The following is an 18,965-nucleotide window of genomic DNA, read 5'->3' on the forward strand; positions in this document are numbered from 1 at the left end:
GATGCTTCTCCCTGCTCAGGGGAGCCACTAAGGAGCACTGCTGGTCACCAGGGCTGGCCTCTCTTGCCGCCCATGGGCTGGAGCAGAGAGGGGAGTCTGGATCTGGGCTGTGGCCCACACAAAGTCTTCAGGGTTCTCAGGCCATCTCCCCAGGCCTCAGTTTCTCCTCTGTAAAATAATAGTATCTACCTCTAGGACTCTTGTATGGCTTAAATGAAACAATGTTATCCTTGGGGACGAGGTCTGGTGTATAATACGGGCTCAGTGAACATAAGCTCGCATCATAGATCATTGTTCTGAACACAGACACGGAGCCCTTGCTCTGTGCCTGGCCCCGTGCTGGGTGATTCTGGAGATGAATCAGGGATCGGAAAATCAGCTTGAGGCTGGGGGTATGGGGGGGGGGGTGCCTGGTGTGGTCAGGGCTGTATCAGAGAGAAAGCCCGGAGTCTGCAGAGGGTTGAGGGAGGCCCTAAACCCAGCCTAGAAGCCTGAAGGGAGAACCCCGAGGTCGGCCAGAAGGTGGGCACCCTGGGGGTTCGGGGGACAGCTGGGGCAAGGGCATATGGAGGGAGGGCCTGCTGGGAGTTCAGTGTGGCCAGAGATAAACTGTCAGAAAATGTCAAGTCATTTTCTTTCCAGAAACTCTTTCCCGGCCCTGTTGGGGCCATAGAGAAGGGGCGCCTGAAAGTGCTTGAGGACCCCTGGAGCTGACAGGCCTGGACAGAGACCACGAACACACAGTGCGGTGGGTGCAGGGACCCATGGGTCTCCTCCCTCCGTGCCCCCAACGCCCGGCGCAGAAATCCTGCTGCTGGGAATCGTGGTGGTGAGAACAGCATTTCTCTATGCCAGGCACGGTTCTAAGTTTTCATGTACTCACGCATCACCACAGCCATCCCCTCTTATTACCCCCGTGTTATAGATGGGGAAACCGAGCTCCGGAGTGCTGAAGTAACCTGCCCAAGTCTCACCATGCCTGAGCGCCAGGGCTGCGGTTGGAACGCGGCTGGGGTCAGGCAGGGGCTGTGGACGGGTCCGGGAGCCGGGAAGGGCGTGCTGGCTCTGGTTTAGGCAGGGCGAGTGGGCGGGGTCTCCGGGCTGCTCCGCCTCCCCCACGCTGTCCTGCGTGGTGCACGCGCAGCCTGCTGTCTCTGGGCCCTGGACCTCTGCGGCCAGCCTGGGACTCCTTCCACTCCCCGGCTGGGCTACAGTCTTGCTGTCTTAGGTCCCTGGCAGGCCTGGCGTGGTGGCCTCTCGGGGTCCAGCAGGCAGATCCCGGCTGGGGGCTGCCCAGAGGGTGCCTGCTGCCCTGACTTTGGAATTGAAATGCGAGTGAGGGGCTGGTTGGCTCTCAAGTGCTTGCTGAGGTCAGAGATGAGTGCTGTAACACCTGGACTGACCTTGTTCCCACAATCCTATGGGGCAGGAGTGACGTCCTCAGCCGACAGGCAGGGAAACCGAGGCTCAGAGAGGGGCAGCCAGGTGCCCAAGATACACAGCCAGGGAGTCGTAGAGCTGGAATTTGAACCCAGAGCTGGCCCACTGCAGAGCTTGTGCAAACTGGATTCAAGCAGGTGCACTACCTCGGGCTTTGCAAATAAGGTGGACGCACAGTGGCCCCTTGCTGGGGGATCACGGCACGCAGGCCCATGCTGTCTACCAAGGCCTCACATGCCCACCCCAGCCCTTGGAGGCATTGTCAGGGCCCATCTTACAGATAAGGACACTGAGGCCCGAAGAGGAGGCCAATCCGTTGCCAGGATTTGGGGTTCTAGCCAGTTCTGCTTCCAGGGGTCTCAAGGAAAGCCAGGGGTTATGGGATGCCCTGGGAGCGGGCCCGGGGTTTCCAGAATTCCTCAGCCCGCTGTTGATGAGGCCCGGTCTGTGCGACTCTGCGAGGGGCCCCTTCCCTGTGAGGGCGATGACAAGAGGCTGATTTCAATGTCCTTCCCATCAGTGGGGTCACCCAGGGCATGAATCCAAGCCCATTATCGATCAAGGTCACCTGCCTGGCTTGCATTCCCAGCTCTGTGACCCTGAGCAAGTCACTTCCCTGAGCCCTGGTGTCCTTATCTGTATAAGGGATCCCGAGAGTACCCATGTCACAGGGCTGCTCTGGGACTCAGGGAGGCCAGATGCTGGGGGCCCTGGGGCTGCCTGCCGGGGTTCGGTTCCGCTCTGCCTCTGACAGGCCGTGTGGCCTTAGGTAAGTGCCTTCGTCTCTCAGCTTCCTCCTCTGAGGATGGTAGCAGACTCTGTCCTGCAGGGCCTTGTCAGGACGCAGGGAGGCAGTCCGGGTAAAGCCCCAGGAAATGTGAGCAGAGGTCCTGTCACAGGCTCTCGGGCCTGGGCCACCCTGACAGCGTGAAGGCAACGTCGGCCATCTCCAGCCTGAGGGCCAGAGGTCACTTCCCGGAGGCCACTCCTGTGGGGGGTTCAGCTCCCGGCAGCCTGCGGGGAGCAGATCACCAGCAGTTTCATCCCCATGCACTCGGTCTGATGAAATATTTATAGCAGGCCATGTTTTTGAGCGAGGACGGGGAAGCGTCAGTGGGTCGTCCCTCCCGGCATAGGCCAGGAAGCTGATGAGCTGGCCGTGGGCATGAGGAGGGGATGGGAGCTCGTGAATAAATCATCGCAGGATCTGGGCTAATGGCCTGGCTGTGGGGCAGCGCGTGCAATTACTGCGCTAATTGTCCAGAGAGGGTGACTTCTGTGCAGGCACGGCCCAGTGTCCCCTGCTTCGCGAAGTGCCTGGTGTCCGCGGCGCCCTCTGCTGGCACTGAGTGGATCTGGGCGTGGGCTCCCCCCCCCCCCCCCCCCCCCCCCCCCCGATCCAGCGGTCAGGGCCTGGGGCTCCCACCCCGTCCCTGCTTGCCGTCCTCTGAGGGGGGCTCCCAGGACTCCAAGGGTCTTACGCTGGGGGTACTCAGCAAGCTGGGCCAGATATGGGACCTTGGACCTGGGTCTCTGCTCCCGGCTGCGGTTTGCAAGCTCCGGGACTGGGCCTCCAACCCAGTGGGGGTGGGGTAGCTGTGAGCAGAACCTGGGGCTTGGGGGCTGAGCCTTGCCCCCTCCCAGCCCTCCAGCTCCTTTTCTCTTCCCAGCCTCTTTGTGTTCAGTGGTTTGGGTTTTTTTTTTTTTTTTCCTTTGAACCAAGGCTGTCCCAGCTTACCCAGCTCCTGCCCCGTTGCCAAGGTGACCAGACCATCTCTGCCATCCCATGGCCACTGCCAACCAGGGTTGGGCGAGGGACTATAGTGCATGCGTGTGCACCTACCCTGAGCGCACACACATGTGCGTGCCACGCCTCGTAAAGCTTAAACATACTTGCACACGTGTGCAAGAGCAGACACGCGGAGACCTGGGCCGTGGTGTCCAAGCCCCGCACAAACATAGGCACAGATCCGTCCTTGGGAAGGCGCAGGCCCGTGTCTGTGCTCACGCTGCACACGCGGTAGCCGGACCAGGCAACCCTGTGCTCCTGCGAAGGACCAGGGGCGCACAGAGCACGCACACGGCACACATACGTGCACCCCTGCAGGAGACTCAGGAGGGCAGGCTGCTCACTTCATACCCCCCACTTCCACCCTCACCCAGACTCCGCACGAGCGCCTCCTCTGGGCACCAGAGCTGCCTGAGGGTGCAGCCTTGGGGACAGACGCCCCCTAACCCCCGCCTCCCCAGCCCTATACCCCTTGGCGGGGTGGACAGCCTCAGGCCACTGCACCCCTGCCTCCCGCAGCACCACCACCGACCCCTCTGGGGACTTCCTTGCCCCTTGGGGGCATAACCAAGGCCGGAGTTCTAGGTACGATCGGGCCGGTGCCCAGGTGCCCTTGGCAGGGACTCGTTTGGCTGCACCCCTGTGACTTGCTGCCGTCCTCCTGTTTGTCCCCCATTCCCAAGATCCCGCTCCCAAATCCTTCCCTCAAGATATGTTTCTGTGGGGTCAGGTGTTGACACATCACTGACACCTCTAGAAACACATGCACCCATACCCCAGGCCTTACGTCCATGCAAGGCTGTGGCCACACATGAGCACCTACTGTGTGCTGGACCCTAATCGGGCGCTTTGCAGAGAGTAACCCTGTTAATTCCCCAACAGCTGTACCAGGCAGGCAGTAAAACTAGGTCTGTTGAACCGATGTGGAAATCGAGGCAAGGATTAATCCTGGAATTAGGTGTCTTCCGGGTGGGGGCAGGGCAAGGTGGAGCCGGCAGGGCCGTGCCCAGTGTGGGAAGATTCTCCAGCCCCCCAGCGTCGCCCTTTGCCTGGCAGATGCTGGTGTGAGAACAGTAATAAGAAGCAGCCTCATTCCTCCTCCTAGCTGCCAGCCCCTGGACCCACGTGACCTCTTCAGGCTACCTTGCCTGAGGAGGAGACGGCCCTCCAGCACTGGCTGGCCTGTGGCTTTGGCATGCTGGGGTCTCTCTCAGACCCTGGTTCTTCTTCTCGGGGCAGGATGTGCAGGCAGTGGCCCCCAGGGTTGTTGAGAGACATACACAGTAGGTGCTACATAAATGCTTCAGGCATGAGAAAGTTTTTCCTGGGGGTCTCAGCAGCTGCCTGCTCTTGGGGCAGAGACCTGCTGCTCACGCCCTCTGTTCCAGGACAAATGTCTCCAAACCTACCTTATCCTCTTGGACACAGGCTCGGAGAGGGCCAGTGGCTCCAGGTCACACAGCCAGAGCCAAACAGGGTTCAGACTCCAGTAAGCTCCCCACAGCACCAGTTAGCCGTGAGGGAGAGGCAGACAGCAGCACACGGCCAGGGAAGGCTTACGGTAGGAGGTGGTCCTGAGACACCTGGAGAGACTGTGGTTTGTCCTAGGGATATTAGGGCCAGGCTTTGTGGTCAAGTCCAGGGTCTCTGTTCCCATGGCCCTGGAAGTCCTGGGTTCCCATGTCTTCTGCTATGGACCAGCTGTGTGACCCTGGGCAGGTTGCTTACCCTCTCTGAGCCCGTCTCTGGCCTCTGTCAAGAGGAACGGTACCACGAAGTCATATGTTGGCCATGCCTGATGCATGGTGGGTGTGCTGTTCCCGTTTGTTGGGGCTGGAAAAGCGTGTGTGATGGTGAAGTCGGGGTGAGGCAGCTGTGGGGGCGGAATGTCAGCTGCCCTTTAGCTATGGGTCCCTTCCCAGCCCGAGCTTCAGTTTCACTGTGACACTGGGCCAAGGAGAGCCAGCTCCTCACCCAGGACTGGACGAGGTGATGGTTGGGAGAAGATGCTGTCAGTACTCCTCCCTGTGTTCCAGAGAATTCCTCAGGTTCGTGTTCCTGGCGTGGGCCCCAGAAGGACTCCCAGGTGACTCTGGGTTTGACTTGGGACATCATAGGTGGGTCACAGGCCCTCTCAGACCTCACCTCGCCCCTTCCCTCTTGGTCACCCTCCTCCCTCGGATAGTAGCTCCTTCTAGCCTCCGGCCTGTGTGGTGGCCGCTCCCTGTGGAGGCCTGGCTTTCTCCCCGGCGGCCAGGCCGCACCTCCCCGGGGGCTGGACAGCCCTTGGCGCCGCCTGAGTCGTCTTCATTTGTTCCTTTCTTCTGAAATGCCTGTCTCTCCTCCTGCCTGTTATGAACCCCCCCGGGGGGGACAGGGGCTTTTCACCCTGTTCACACGACCCCTTGTACAAGGGCATCTCTGGAGTCGGTGCTCGCTGCACCGGCTTGTGGAATGGACGAATGACTGAGCGGACAAATGGCCCAGGCAACCCCACCGTGTCACAGAGGAGACCTCAGGCCCAAGTGGCTGGCTGGGGATGCCTCTGATGTCCCCTTGCTCAGGATGGTATTTTTGGACGCATGAGAGAACCCACAGAAGGCCACAAAGGAAAGCAGACACGGGACTATTTAGCAGCACGTGCTGGTGGAATGTGCGACACAGTCATCTGTGCGCTGTGGCTTCAGGACGCCTTCCATAGCGAGCCTGGCCGAGGCCCCAGGACCGGCCGCACCGAGCGCCACGCTGCTGGCCTTTGCTGCCTCCACTTGTCGCAGAGGGAGCAGTGCATTTTGCAGAAAGACAAGGTGAAGTTCCTGTGTTTTTCCCATCGAGTTCAGAGAGCCCTGGATTTCATTTTTGGGCCCAGGGTAGGACCTCCTGGAACGTGCTAACGTGTGGCAGGGACCACGCAGCCCTGCCCCCCGCCCTGCATCATCCTCCAGACCCCTCAACCCCTGCTTCCCCCTCCCAGGCCCCTTTGTTTTGCTTCTGGTGTCCCCGACCAGCCCTCCGGAGGGTTTGGGGACCAACACGGGCGTCCAGCGCTGTGGCCTCTGCTTCCGTTTCGTGGCCGTGGTGGGGAGACAGGGTTCGCTGCATCCTCGGTGCCTCAGTACCCAGCTGTTCTGGGGAGGCACTGGGATGTTTCCCAGCAGGTGGGAGGAGGAAGCTGATGTGTCCGGCTCTGTGGGCTTGCCCAGAGCTCAGAGGGGGCTCCGATGATGACAGCCTGGCCCCTGCTCCCCGCGGGGCCATGCTGCTGTGAGCAGTTAATAGGGGAAGGAAGTGGGAAACTCCCATTCAGGCCACAGCTTTCTCCCTGAGACAAAACAAGACCCAGAAAAGCCTCTCATTGGGCTGATGGGGAAACTGAGGCCCACACAGGGCAAGGTCCCATGACAAGTTGAGACTGAAGTGATCTTTGGGTCGACTGCCACCGGGCCTGCGGTCTTGCGGTGCGGGCCTCAAGGGTACTCCTGGGTCACAGTGGCAGATTCGGGAGGGGCCTTCTGAGGCTCAGTCTGCATTGCCCTCCTTAGTCTCTTCCAGAACCCGGCCCCATGCTCGGGGCAGTCAGATCCAGGCCCTGGCCTCAGGGGGTCCCTGCCCTGGTGGGGAGACTGGGAGGGATAGGTGGTTGCCACTTAGCATGGTCCGATCAAAGACAGAGGGAGGCGCAAGGCATGGGGGCTTGGAAGTGGGTGTTGAAGGATGCATAGGAGTTTAAGGGAGAATGAGGAAGAAAGGGCATTGGGCGAAGGGTCTGGCGGTGGCAAGGCAAGGAGATGGGAGGCATTTCCTCTGAGCACTACAGCTGGGACATGGGTTATTACTGCCACTGGCCGATGACGAAGAAGAGCCCCAGGTGCTCCATCCATCCAGCTGCCTGTGTGGCCCCAGCCAAGTCCTCTCTCTTTTTCTGAGCTGTTTCTGTCCCCTCTCACTTCCTCTCTTCTCCCTGGCGCACTCAGCTGCGGCCCTACCACCCGCCCTCCGGTTCCTTGAACACAGAGAGCAACAGTCCAGCCTCCGGGTCTTCATTCTTGCTGTTCCCCCTTCCAGGAACACTGTTCCCACATTCTCTCCTTGTGCCGCTCTCAAGTCAAATGTCACAATTTTCTGAAAGACCTCTAGAATAGTGCCCACCTTGCCTCTGGAATTACTTGGGGCTCCCCCCCCCCCCCGCCAACGTGTTTTTTGTCTGTCTTGCTTCACTTGAATGTTGGCACCAAGCATCCTGTCTGCACACAGTGGAGGCTTAGTGGCCCCCTGCTGAGTGAGTGAGTAAATGTGAAATGTGCTTCTGGTGAGCAAGTGAGGGCCCCGGACCTTGGCAGCGCTCCAGACCTGAGCGAGGGTGAAGGGACAGTCCCTCTAGAAAGCCCCCTCTATTTTCCTGGACTCCTGGTCTTAAAGCTCAGCCTCTCGTCCATGCCAGGAGGAACCCCAGGCCCCTCAGAGATCCACCAGGCCCTCCCAGTGCATTTTCTGTTCCCCAAATAAAGCCAAATTTACCGAATGAGGAGGCAAAAAAGGGGAAGAGAAACAACTGTCCCTGTGTCCCCCCAGCTGAGTGTTGGGCTCACGGGGGGACCGGGGCAGGGGCTCAGGCTCTTATCTTGGCCAGCTTTATTCTAGGGAGGCCCCACGTGGGGCCCAGCCTCTTATGAAGAAGTGCAGCTCCCAAGGTGGGGCCTTTTCCCTCCTGGGGGCAAGGCAGGGCAGGAGGGCTCCTGAGGGAAGAGGTGGCTGGAGCATAGAGGGACCAGAGGCAGGACACCGGGCTCCTAGAATCGGCTCATAGGTGGGTAACCTTGGACATGGCCGCGCTCCTCTCTGTGCCTTATTTACTCCTCTGTCAAATGCTTGTGTTATGCCACCTGGAACATTCTCTAATGCAATGCAAGGTACTCAGCCAAAGCCAGGCACTCTGTTCCAGGGCCCAAGACATGTGAGAACTCGGCAAGGAGCAAAAGGGGACCCAGGGAAGTCTTGGAAAGCTTTATAGAGGAGGCACCCTTCGTGCTTGAAGGATGCATTGAGTTCTGGAAAGCGGCTCAAGGCATTCCACTGCGAGAGGCCATCTCATGCTGAGGCTCTGAGGCATGGATGTTCCTGAGTCATCAGTTGTTGGGGGTCACCTGGTCTTCAGGGCAGAGCCTACTTCTAGCACTGTGTTCATTCCTATCACGTCCTTTTCTGTTGTTGATTTATAAGAACTTTTTATATATTAAGCACACCAGTCTTTTTTATAACAAACGTTTTCATTTACCTTTTTTGCTTACGATGAGTTTTGATAAGTAACGCCGTAAGTATTTTTATGTTGGTAAATTTTCCTGCTTTGTCTTTCATGGCCTTCCTTGTCCCAGGCTGTTCTTGTCACTTTATCTCAGATCTTTGCTGTCCTGCGAACATGCTGGGTACTTAGGAAATATCTGAGACTCCAATTAAGTTGAAGCATGAAAAATTACAGCTTTAAGACAAATAGAGGCCATGGTGCCTTTGCTCACTGTCTGCCTCCCCCTGGGGTTCCTTCCCATTCTTTCTGTCTGTTCATTCCTTCCTGCCTGGAGTGAGGTCCAACCCAGGCCCTCCAGGGGCCTATGCACCCTCTCTAGAGTGAGTCGGGGCTCAGATATGTGATGATGGGAGGTGGTGGGGGACCAGGAAATTTCCAGCTGGGCAACCTCCATGTATTAACTTGATGAAACCCCATGAGATGGATACCATTATTAATCCCACTTTACAGGTCAGAAAATGGGCTCGGAGAGGTTATATGACTTGCCCAAGGTCACACAGGAAGGGACAGAGATAGGATTTGAACCCAGGCCATGTTGCCCCAGAACTCATACTTTCAGATTTCCTTCTGGCACCTCATTGCCCTTGGGATCAAGTCCAGGGTCGTTAGTATGATATCTGGTGCCTCTCAGGTCCTCAGTTTCTTCATCTATCTGTGTCACGCCTTGGCCCCAGCGCCTATGCACTGTTAGTACGTGATGAAGTGTGTCCCCACCTGTCTCTCTACACCCTCCCTAGCCACAAATGCCTTGGAATCCTGGAATGTTGGCTTGGAAGGGCCAGCCTTTGTGGTTGTAGATAGGAAACAGGGAGGCTCAGAGGTGAGGAGAGCCCCAGAGTCCAGTGTGCACCTGGATCCGTGGAACTCTAGGTGCCCCTCACGGGCACTGCAGTTCGTCTCAGGCTGGGCTTTCTCCTGCTGCTCCCTCCGGGAAGCCCCCTGCACCCCGACTGGGTTAGACATCTCCCCGGGGCTCCGAGGGCTCTGACCGTGGCTCTGATCCAGCCTCGTTGTGATTGCTGGTTTGCTCACTATCTCCCTTGCTTGGCAGGGCACCCCACGCGAGCAGGCATTTGCTGGTCCATCCAAGTCACTGGTGCGTAGCTGAGCCCGGCATGAGCAGACCTTCAGTTGACTGCAAGAGGGAGGCCCAGAGAGGGGCAGACACCTGCCCCGGGTCACACAGTGACTGAGAGCAGAGCTCTCAGTGGGAGCAGAGCTGGGAGCCCATGAAACCTCTAAGACCCTTTAGGCCCCACGTGCCCCTGGGACGGGATATTAGGGACGGAGCAGTGTCTGTAATGGCCACTCTAGTAGAGAGGTCCCAGGGGCCTCTGTCCTCGGCTACTCCCAGAGGCCTGGGGCCAAGGACACCCTGTATCCCTCCTGTCCCCACCTGCTGTAGAAGGATGTTCTCAAGATAAAAATACCCTGCGAAACATTCCCCGGTGTCTGGCATGACCTGTCGTCCATCCTGGGGGCCAGAACCTCCCGCCCTGGCTTCACCTTGGGGCTCAGAAGGCAGATGTCCACTTCTCGTGGCCATTTGGCCCAGCCTGTCCCAGGATCAGTGTGTCTGGCCCCTACCGCTAGGCTGTGGACCGTGAGGGGCCTGAGGGTTGCAGGCGGTGACTGCAGCCAGCGTCTGCTGGGCTCTGCCTGCCGGCCAGCACCATCGAGGCACAGAGGAAGGAGGCGGCCAGACTTCAGTCTGTGCCAGCTCCTGGGTCTCCTGCTTCCTTGCCTATTGGGGTGCATTCGGAGAGGGTCACACACGACTGCATGGGAGGGCCAGGGATACATATGCCACCTTTCCGTCCTGTCAGGAATCCCCATTTCTGTTCTTAGAGCCGGAGAGAGAACCCTCCAGAGAACCCTGGAGGGACCGGCCCTTACCCTGGGTCTGTACTGGGACAGGGCCTCCCTTTACTCCCCTGACAGCGTCCTAAAGTAGGTGGGGTCTGCGTCTTTTGCAAATGAGGAGGCCAAGGCCCAGGAAGGGCCCTTTGTGAGCTGGGGTCAGCCAGGCCTTGGATTAGGGAATCGGGGCTCGCTGGCCCCCTCGGGCCCCACCCCTCCAGGGAGGACTGCGGTCCGCAATGATGACAGCTGCCTTCTCCCAGAGCCCTGCTGTTCCAGGCCCTGTGCCCAGAGCACAGCTCCCTCACCACCCTGAAGTGCATGGGCACATCGCTGGGCAGGCGTCATCAGCCCATTTTGTGGAGGAGGAAGCTGGGCCTCAGGAAGGGGAAGTGCCTTGCCCTGTCCCCAGGCAGTTTCGGCCCCAGCCTTGGCTGACAGACTGGCACTGGCAGGGGGAGTGGGGAAGTGTCAGTGTCCATGCAGGCCCCGCCCCCGCTGGCTGGGGTCTGAGGGCCAGTCCGGCCGGTCTGGCTCCGGGCCCTCCCGTGTTACATGCTAGCCCCGCCCCGCCTGCAAACGGTCCTCTCCAGGGCGGTGCCCGTGACCCAGGAAGACATCCGGTGAACGTCAGAGGTTTGAATCCACATCACGGGCTGCTGTGGCTACCCCAGGGTGGCAGGGAGAGTACCGGACAGGGTGTCCAGAGACCTGGGTTCCTGTCTCCAAACTGCCACTCGCTCATTGGTTTTGTGACCTTGGCCAAGTCACTTCTCTGCTCTGAGCTTCCGTTTCCCTGTAGAATGGAGCTAATTCGCCCCCCTCACAGGTGAGAACATACGTGATTGGATTTGTGGGTCTGGAGAAAGCCCCGTTAGGAACTAGGGCATCAGGGACAAGGCTGAGGGAGCCTGGGGCAGGCCAAGTGACCAACAGGAAGGGGGGTGGGGCCGGCTGTCTTTCATCCTTCTCCCTAAACTTCTTTGGCTCCCATTGCCCTGGGACATCTCCTCTTTTGGAGTTCCAACTCCAGGTGACCCGGGGCGAGTGACTTAGCCTCTCTGAGCCCCAGTTCCCCTGTCTGTCAAGCCGGGAGAAGCAGCGCTCCCACAAGGCGAGGCTGTGAAGGTTGGAATAACTGACATCAGGAGCTGAGCCGTCAGGGCCAGGCACAGTGTAGGGCCATCAAGGGCAAGGGCAAAGATCCAGGACTTGGGCAGAGCCCTTGCCATGGAGATTTGCAGCCGTGTGATGTGGGTCTATGATGGAGCCCCCCTGAGCCTCAATTTCCCCATTACTTGGAGGGTGCCAGGGCTAAGAGGGGGACCCTGCATTCCCATAGCAGCTGTTCAGGGAATGATGAGGGACGGAGAAGCAGGGGGCCGAGGATGGGGAGTCTTGAGGTAAGAGCCTGGAAGGTGAAGAGACACCAGCAGGACATGCCCGTATGGAGTAAGCGGAGGCCCAGAAGGGGGAAGTGAGTCACCCAAGGTCACACAGTTTGTGATGAGCAGAGGACTTGAACTCAGGTCTGTGGGCCTCTAAACCCACTGCTGTCACCTGCCCCAGGACGCTTATGATGAGGGGGTGACTCACCCACGGTTCCCTTGACCCCAGCCAGAAAAGCCAGTGCGACAGTGGACTGCAGCCAGCTCGGCTGTGAAGGGGTGGGGCCCTGTGGCCTCTGTGGCTGGGAGGTGGGAGAAGGTGAGAAGGGCCTCTCAAGCCGGCTTGCCTCTGGAACCGCACGGAGCGCCTTTCCGCCACGCTGTCCTCCGATTCCCACAGCACGCTGGGGAGACAAGCAGGGGGCCCCTTTGACAGTAGGAAAACTGAGGCTTATGGGGTGCTGGGACCACATGGGATGCGTGTTTGCCAAGGCAAGTGTCTGACGAGTTACCGACGTGCACCCACCCATAGAGACGTTTATCCACCCATCTACTTCTCTATTCATCTATCCCACTCGCCCATCCTCACACCCACCCACCCGTTGGTAACCCACCCACTCACCCACCCATAATCCGTCCACCTACCCATCCGTGATGCAGCCAGCCAGCCATCCGTCTGTCCTTCTGTCCGTCCACTCTTGAACCCCGCGGTTGGCATGGGGAAGGCTCTGCAGGTGGTGGCTAGGAGCATCGGTTAGGGACCTGAGTGGCTAGGAGCATCGGTTAGGGACCTGAGTCCCGCGGTTGGCATGGGGAAGGCTCTGCAGGTGGTGGCTAGGAGCATCGGTTAGGGACCTGAGTTCCTCGGTGACCTTAGGAAAATTACCACACTACCTGCCTCTCTGGAATGAGAACAGCAGTAGTTCCCGCCTCGTGGGGCGGGTGTGAGGGTTACACGAGCCGATGTCTGGACAACGCCTACCAGTGTCGGGCAATCGGCAGGCACTCCGTAACGATCAGCTGCTGTTTTCTCCGGGGACCTACCTTGTTCTGCCCTTCTTTGGTTCCGAACGGTTTTATAAAGAGACTCAAAGCTGCGAAGGTGTGGGTATCAGAGCGTTGGACTGGAGGCCTCTTCCACCCCCCACGGGACCCCCACGGAAGCAGCAGAAATGTGGCTTTCGGTGGAAATTTCAGACTCTTGAGCCCTTGTGAGAGCAGCAGCCTCACAGTAATTCGGCTTTGCTCTGTCAACTTCAGGGGCTTCTGGCGACCGGTTCCTCTCCCGCTGGGGCCTGGGAAATGGCAGCTGCTGCAGACGCAGCCTTGAGGACAGCCACGTGCCCGCTCAGCACCGTTACTTAGAAGACAGGATCCAAGAGGTAAGACGAAGGTCAGCGATGTGCCTCTGTCCGTCTAGTCATCCAGGCAACCGAACACTCCTCTGTCCGCTCACCTCTCCGGCCTCTCCTTCGCCCATCGTCCACCCACTGGCGCCACACCTGCCCCCATCCACCTGCCATCCACCCACCTGTCCACTCACCTACCCAACGCATCCGGCCGTCTGTCCTTCCACGTATTCACCCATTTCCCAACCATTCACCACCATCGCAGCGGTTCAGCCGTGCACCCAAATACCCATCTGTCCTTCCATCCACGGTCCGTCTGTCTAGTTATCCGTCTGTTCGTCTGCCTGCCCACCCACCCATCCATCCATCTCTCCGTCTCTTCATCCAGCCACGAATCCATCCACCGAAGCCATCGAATTATTTTCTATCCACCTAACCCATCCATCTTTCTGGCTACCACCCATCCGCCCATCCACCCGTCAGTCCCATTTATTCATCACGCGCCCGACCACCCCGCACGTACATCAACCCCATCGTACACGTACGATCCGTCCACCTCCTACGTCCTCATCCGTCTGCTGCTCCGCTGCCTGCTCCCTCACCCTTTTGTCTGGTCGGCGAGTCTGTGCCAGGCCCGTACCAGCCTCTCTGGGCCTCTGAGGTTGGCCAGAGATGGGGCCTGGGCAAGCTCAGCTCTCACGGAGGGTAGAAGGTGACGTCCGGCCATACCAGGAGAAGCCCGGGGCCAGAGGATCCGAAAGGGTTCTGTGGAAGTGGTGGCCTTCAGCTGATCCCTGACAGAGGGGAGGATTATAAAGGTTCGCTTTAGCTGTGATTTGGGGGTCAGACCCCATGGGGCAGAGGGGCGCCACAGCACAACCCATTAGAGGCCTGTGGTGTGTCCAGACAGGAGTGGCCTGGACCGGAGGGAGGATGTAGGTGAGGAAATGGGGGGCAGCTATGAGAAATCAGGAGTCAAACCACGCAGGACCCGGTGAGGGAGTGGATATGGAGGCTGAAGGAGAGAGAGGAGACCAGGCTTCCGGCTCAGGCAACTGGGGAAGTGGTCAGGTTGCCAAATGACCCTATGAGGAGGGGCAGGAGGAGGGGGAGGACAGGAGGGAGAAGGAAGAGAGGAGGAAGTGGGAGAGGAGGGGGAGGCTGAGGGGGGAGGGGGAGGGGAGTAGGAGGACGGAAGATGTTGGGGAGGAGAGGAGGCCCCGCGCTGGCCACGTGGTGCTGTGGGACAGGAGGCTGGGGTCTGGGGAGGCAGCAGAGAGCAGGCACCCAGAGTGCGCTTGTCGCCCCTCAATGAAGGCTGCTCTGGGGGCAGCATTCCCTAGCCTGTCCGACGTGTGAGCAGAGTGTGTGCCGCGGCCAGAGAGCTTTTGGGCGAAAAGACTGCTGTTAGTGGTCGGAAAGGGAGCGGGCAGGCCCGGGGCCCAGGAGGAGCTCCCGCGTCCTCTCCTGTACCGTGGCTGTTTCTGTCCTGGTGCCCAGCACGGGCTTGGCACGTGTTGACCCCGAGTGTGTGTAGGCCGTGGTGTGCACCTCGGGCAAAGGCGGTCTGCACCTGGGGAGGGGAAGGGAGCTGGGCCTGGAAGGGGCAAAGGAGACTGTCATCCTCTTCCCCATTGTGAGAATGCAAATGGTGCTCCCAGCCCTTCTTCTTCCCTCCAAGCCAACCTCAGCCTCCTCACAGGCCACCCGAGTGCGCCAGCATGCTCGCGCCCCCCCCCCCCCCCCCCGTGCTCCCCGCCACCGGCAGGGCCCCTCCCCTGGCTGTGCTGCACCCCCAGGCCTCTCAGTTCCTCTGTCATGGAGCCAGGGAGCCCTGCGTGGAGCCTCCCAGCCCGCATATTAAAGATGGGCTTCGTCAAGCTCTGTCGCTCAAGCTGATGGGTAGTTCCCGGAGTGGGAAAGATTCCGAGGCTGTCCCAGGACACGGGAGGCCTTCTCTGATGGGTCAGCGATGCCTGCCGCGGGCACGGGCGGGAGGAGGACGTGCGGCTGCACGGAGGCCACGCACTGGCTCTCCCTGACCCGCGGGATCTCCGAGTTCTCTCATTGCAGGCTGTGATCATGACCTAGTGAGTGCCCCGTCCCTGGACGTTCCAAGCAAGGGCTGAAGGGCCCTGGGTCGGGGGTGCCGGCGAGGGGCTTATCTCTGCTTCTAGTGCTGGATTCGGGGCCGTTCGTGTGTCTTATCACCACACGGTCCGGCCAGGGCCTGAAGGACTGAGGCAGGAACGCAGCGTCAGGCCTGCTGTCTGGCCCTGGGGCTTGGGGCCGATGGGGGTCTGTTTCTCTCCCACCCTCCAGACTGGGAACTTGCTGCTTAGTGGCCGTGTGACCCTGGGCAGAAAGACTCAGTCTTTCTGAGCTTCAGTTTCTTCATCTGGAAAATGGGGTAATAGTCATAAGGCTGTTGAAGGGATTAAGTGAGATTGCTGGAGCTCTTAGAAGCCGGCCGGGCCTGTGGTGAACACACGGTGGGCATCGATCCCCGCGTTCCTGCCGCTGGAGGCGCTCTGGCCAGCGGAAAGGCCTGGGGCGGGGCCGGGGGGGGGGGGGCTTGAGCCCCTCCCGCTCTTACAGTTAGTGCTTTCTTGACATCTGAGACTGTAGGCCCCCACCTTGCCCTCTTTCCCTCCCGGATGTCACTGAAACCTGAGGTGCCCAGAGCCTCAGGGGACAGGGCATGGGGTGTCCTGCTCCATCCGGAGGCACTTCCCTGTGGCTTTTGGGCCCCACCTTTGGGTCATGTGGCAGCTGCCTCTCTAAAAGCTACCAGCCCAGGCCCTGTCCTGCTCTGAACGCCCCGGTGGCCGGGAGTCTGTGTCCCCAGAGCTGTGGCCACAGGGAAGCAGGCTCAAGAACAGCCGGGCTGGGGACAGCTTCACCATCTCTTGGACGTGTCTGGTCTGCGCCCCCCACCGCCCCCCCTCTGCCTGCTGGACTTGCTTCGCTCCCCACCTCCTGTGTCGAAGTCACCTCGTCTGCTCAGGTAGCACACCCCTGGAGCCTCTGTCCCTGTCCCCTCCAGACGATGCCTGGCATCCCCACTGGCCAACCTGGGCATCTGCCAGCAGCGATCCTAACTGTTGTCTTTACTGCCTCATCCAAGCCCACAAGTTGCTTTGTGACCTGGGGCAAGTCTCAGCCTCAGTTCTCGAATCTGTGAAATGGGGAGCCGGCTTCCTTACTTGCTGAGGCCTCTTCTACCAAACCAGTCTCTCTTTTTTTTTTTTTTTAAAGATTTTATTTATTTATTTGACAGAGATAGAGACAGCCAGCGAGAGAGGGAACGCAAGCAGGGGGAGTGGGAGAGGAAGAAGCAGGCTCATAGCAGAGGAGCCTGATGTGGGACTCGATCCCATAAAGCCGGGATCACGCCCTGAGCCAAAGGCAGATGCTTAACCGCCGTGCCACCCAGGCGCCCCTCTACCAAACCAATCTAATAACATTTCTTATCTGATCTAACTATATGCATCCTTGAGCAAGAGTCAAACAGGTGTGCATATCCCTGGTTGAGGATATTGTCCCACATTTCTGAAACCGAGTCTTTAAGGACTCCAGAGCTGTGTGACTTTCCTGGCACTCCTGTGTTTGTGGCCATGGAGTGTGCTTGAGACGTTTGGCAAGTTTGTGGTGCTGGGGTTTCTGTTCATGGGTCCTGTTCTGGATCTTTCTTTGTGGTGATGCATTCACTAAGAGCCTGGGAGGGGGTCCCCACACCCCTAGCATCACACACACGCACTCACACGCATGTACACACACGGCAGAATGGGGCCATGGGAAGTGGACTCCTGGCCTGATAGCTGGAGCTCCAACTCTATCTCTAATCCTTAGTTTCTGTGTGACTTTGGACAGTGACTCTGCTCATAGCCTCAGTTTCTAGCTGAGAAACGGGAGCAGGGTGTGAACGTGACCTTATTGATTTTCTCTGTGTGGTTCGAGGAGGAACCTCCACAGAAGAGGGGTTTCCCAAGCCCGTGTGACACGGTCTGGGTGGGTCCCAGGTGCCCAGCCCAGGCAGAGACACCAGGAGTCACTGCTGCTCCCTCACGGGCTTGGGAGCTGGCCAGGGGCGAGGCTTCCCTGCTGATGGGAGCAGCGCTCCGGGCTGGGCTCTCCGGCCTTTGATTCTTCCGATTCTGTCCCTTGCAGGCCTCGAGCTGCTCAGAGCCCCAGGTGGAGCAGCCATGACCTGCTGGACGTCCCTCAAGGCCTCCAGGCCGCATAAACCTGCCCCGTGCGGTCCGGTGGCAACTAAGTACCCAGGCCCTGGCCACCTCTGCGTGGAGGGTCCAGGAATCTGGGGCGGAGCCATCTTCTCGGCTCAGTACCCGGGGTCCCAACAACCGCCGGCTCCTTGCCTCCTGGCCTGGGCAAAAGCAGCGTCCACGATTACAGCCCCAGGCCTCAGCTCCTCAGACCCATGGTGAGGTGGTCAGCTGGCGTGGCTGTGGGGGGAGGATGGCAGTGTGAGAAGAGGCCTCCGCAGAGCCTCAAGTCCCCACGGCAGGAGACCTCGCATTAGACAGACTGGTTCGAATTTCAGCTCTCTTGCTTATTGGCTGTGTGGCTTTGGGGAAGTCACTTAACCTCTCTGAACTTCCATTTAGAGCAGAAGTAATGATGGTAGCCACATTCTTGGGGTTTTGAGAGGATAATCTAAGAGCATTTGCTGCTGTGTCTGGCCTGCTATCTGCAGTTTGAGGAGTGGGGAGTAAGAGCCGTGAGTGTTAGACCTGTGTTCGCTCTGGGGGTCCAGAAACACCTGGCAACGGAGACAGACCCTAGCAGGGGATTGCCGCCCGGCTGGTCACGTGGACTTCTCCCTTAGCTGTCTCGCAGGTGTTTGAAGCAGAGGTCAGATGTCACGCTCCCTCCGAGGCTCTGGCTGTCTCTGGTCACACAGACTGGGGCTAAATCCCAGTGTTGCCTCCTCCTGACTGTCTCACTTCCAGGTTCTGGGTCTCTGGTGGGTGCCCAGTCACCTGCCTCTCTGCTTCTGGCCCGGCTGCCTGGTGACCTTCTTACCTGGGGCCTCATTGTCTCCTGGGCACTCGAGGACTCCCAGCCTTGTCTAACACTGCCTCCTAGTGTGACCAGGTGGGGATTAGGGGTGGATGGGGTCCCCATGGGTGGAGAGGAATATACCCAACTGCTCAGCGCCCTGGCCAGGTCAGCCAGCCAGGATTCTCCCCCTCCTTCCAGCCCAGCCCCACTGAGCCAGGCCAAGGGCCTGAGCCCTTGAAGCCCCGATGCTAATGGCCAGATGGCCTCAGTGCCCACAGGGCCCTGCGGCACCATGGCCTCCGGCGTGTAGATGCCTCAGCCTGGCACCAACAGGCCAGCCCGGAGCTGGCGGGACACTGGGGGAGGGGCAGCTGCCGGCCTGTCTGGGGGCCATGAGCGCAGTGTTTGTCCAGCTGTGGGTATTATGCCGTGGGGCAAGCCTAAGACTGCTCGGTGTGCGTGAGTGTGTGTGTGCGCGTGTGCGTGGCAAGCCAACCAAGTGCTCCCATGAGTGGGCCAAGGACAGTGACGCTTCTGAGCGCTCACTATGTGCTGTCATTTAGAGCCGAGAAAGGCAGTGATGGGGAGGCCCCTGGGCTGGGGTCAGTCAGCGGCCCCTCTGGGCACTGACTCATCACCCCCTCCTAGCTACTGATGGGGAGGCAGAGGGCGTGGTGTATGGGTGCTGAGAGTGGGTGTCCTCGGGGCCGGGCTCTGTTCGAGGCCGTGGGAGTGAGACTGCAGTGAACAAAACAGCAAACTCACGATGCTCGGGTGGCCAGCGGTCTCACAGGAACGGCAGGTGCGCGCAA

The 18,965-nt window shown here is 59.5% G+C and overlaps 1 protein-coding gene across 4 annotated transcripts in view; it reads left to right on the forward strand.

Moving 5' to 3' along the window:
* Positions 1–18,965, forward strand: part of KCNJ12 (potassium inwardly rectifying channel subfamily J member 12) — a 43,910-nt gene that overhangs the window by 19,151 nt on the left and 5,794 nt on the right. Inside the window, exons 1-2 of one of the 4 annotated variants that reach the window (XM_045778167.2) lie at positions 10,946–11,220; positions 13,040–13,161. The exons of 1 other annotated variant lie outside the window; for it this stretch is intronic. The gene's annotated coding sequence lies outside the window, so the exon portion shown is untranslated. Of the gene's footprint in view, positions 1–10,945; positions 11,221–13,039; positions 13,173–18,965 lie in introns of those variants that run through there. 2 more of the 4 variants (XM_045778168.2, XM_045778166.2) reach the window with 2 other exon arrangements.

Source organism: Ursus americanus, chromosome 14 (assembly GCF_024610735.1).
Source record: "Ursus americanus isolate L20-20 chromosome 14, mUrsAme1.1.p, whole genome shotgun sequence".
Classification (NCBI taxonomy): Eukaryota; Metazoa; Chordata; class Mammalia; order Carnivora; family Ursidae; genus Ursus; species Ursus americanus.